Below are 2,488 nucleotides of genomic sequence, written 5' to 3' on the forward strand. Positions count from 1 at the left end.
CTTAATCATTCATCAAGCATATATCACAACATGCATTTTTCTCATATATCACACCATCAAGGCATCAATATTCATAACCACATATATGACCACATCATATATCTCATCCATTCAACAACATCAATAATTCAATGCCTATCTTAGGGTCTCTAGCCTAAGTATTTCCCACCACATTACTATTAGATACGAGAAACCGAGACCATACCTTAGCCGATTTTCCAAGCTCAACCGGAGCACTTCCAAACTACTTTTCCTCAAGCTCTCAAGGCCTTAACACCTCCAAGAACAGATTTTTCACCTGCAAACCCTTTTTAAACTTTTCAATATCAACAATCAAGCTCCAATGTTCACATATACACAACCTAAGCCACAATCATCACACTCATACACAACATCTCAATACCCAAATATCATAGAACCACAAATTACACTAGGGTTGAGAATCTTACCACACCCAAGGTCCAAGGAGACAAGATTAACCTTCTCCTTCAAGAGAGTTGGGTCCTATAACATCAAAGAACCCAAAATCTCAACATTTCACCCATGAGACTCGAAAATAAGGGCTGAGATTTCGAACAGCAACACGTGGCTTACATCAAGATTGATTGTATGGGTTTTGTAGAGCTCTCCGCGGTGAATGCGTGGCCGCAAACAGAGCGGCAATCGGAGCTCTAGATCAAAAGTTATGGTGGTTTGAAGATCAAGTGAGAGATAGAGGTTTGAGAGAGTATTCTTCCCCCATTTCCTCTCTTTTCAGCGTGTTTGGTGTTGTGTGAGGAGAGAGAGTGCTGAAAACTAGGGTTTTGGTTAAGTTATGTTGGGCCAAGGGCCCACTTTGGGTCCAATTGGCCCGGTTTGGCCCGTTTGATCCAATCTTGGTCCGAATTCTATAAAATTGGTACCAAAATTCTCGTCTCAATCTCCTCTATCATATTTAGTCATAAAAATCACATTTTAGGCTTTCTAGAATAAATTCTCATTTATGGGTTAATTAGCCGTTAATTAACCAGGTTTTACAATATCTATAGGTGTATTTTTCATTTCAGAAAAAATGGCAGGCAGAAACCAAGCTGCAAAAAATGTAAGAACAAATATATGTCTTAGATGAAATCAGTTTTATGTAATAGAAATATATCTGACTATAATTTTGCTTTGTTTACAGCAAACCAAAGACCTTAAGTGTGCAACCCATTTGTTAAATGAGAAATTTAGAAACATGAGCGAGGAAAAGAAAACAATTGTTAGGGATTTGGGATTTGGTGGCCTGATGCACATCCCGCCACTAAGGGTGCATCACCAAATATTAAGGGAGTTGGCTAACTCCTTTAAATTAGGAGAAAATAGACTCGAAACGGGCTACGATTCGTTTAAAGTAACACAAAAAAATAGGGGCTACGCTTGGCATCAATGCGCCAGGTAACTCGCTACAAACATAAGTGTATATGAGCCATATTCAGGTGTGTTTCAATTGATTCTTGGGTGTATTTGAACTGGTTTTCATACTATGTTGTTTTCCTTTTTGTAGGAGATCTATTTCCTTAGAAAGTCAATTATAAGGATCTTTCTGAAGATGACAAACAAATTTTTAGAAGATTCCAGGGTAAGACCCTCAAAAATCTGACAGATGAGATGATGGCTATTACCGTTGATAATGAACAGGATCGCCTCATGTTCAAGAGGATTTTCATCCTCTATATACAGATGGCGTTCCTGTTACCAATGACAATAAACAAAATCTCACCTGTGCACCTGGCTCCAATTTTCAAGATGGACACAATAACAGAGCGGAACTGGGGAGGACATGTTTTGAATTTTATCATCAAGGGCATAACAGATTACAAGGTGAAAAAGAAAAAGACCAAGGGCCCACTTTGGGTCCGGTTGGCCCGGTTTGGCCCGTTCGGTCCAATCTTGGTCCGATTTTTATAAAATTGGTACCAAAATTCTCGTCTCAAAATCCTCTATCACATTTAGCCATAAAAATCACATTTTAGGCTTTCTAGAATAAATTCTCATTTATGGGTTAATTAGCCGTTAATTAACCAGGTTTTACAATATCTATAGGTGTATTTTTCATTTCAGAAAAAATGGCAGGCAGAAACCAAGCTGCAAAAAATGTAAGAACAAATATATGTCTTAGATGAAATCAGTTTTATGTAATAGAAATATATCTGACTATAATTTTGCTTTGTTTACAGCAAACCAAAGACCTTAAGTGTGCAACCCATTTGTTAAGTGAGAAATTCAGAAATATGCGCGAGGAGAAGAAAACAATTGTTAGGGATTTGGGATTTGGTGGCCTGATGCACATCCCGCCGCTAAGGGTGCATCACCAAATATTAAGGGAGTTGGCTAACTCCTTTAAATTAGGAGAAAATAGACTCGAAACGGGCTACGATTCGTTTAAAGTAACACAAAAAAATAGGGGCTACGCTTGGCATCAATGCGCCAGGTAACTCGCTACAAACATAAGTGTATATGAGCCATA

The sequence above is a fragment of the Arachis duranensis genome, chromosome 7 (genome assembly GCF_000817695.3).
Source record: "Arachis duranensis cultivar V14167 chromosome 7, aradu.V14167.gnm2.J7QH, whole genome shotgun sequence".
NCBI lineage: Eukaryota > Viridiplantae > Streptophyta > Magnoliopsida > Fabales > Fabaceae > Arachis > Arachis duranensis.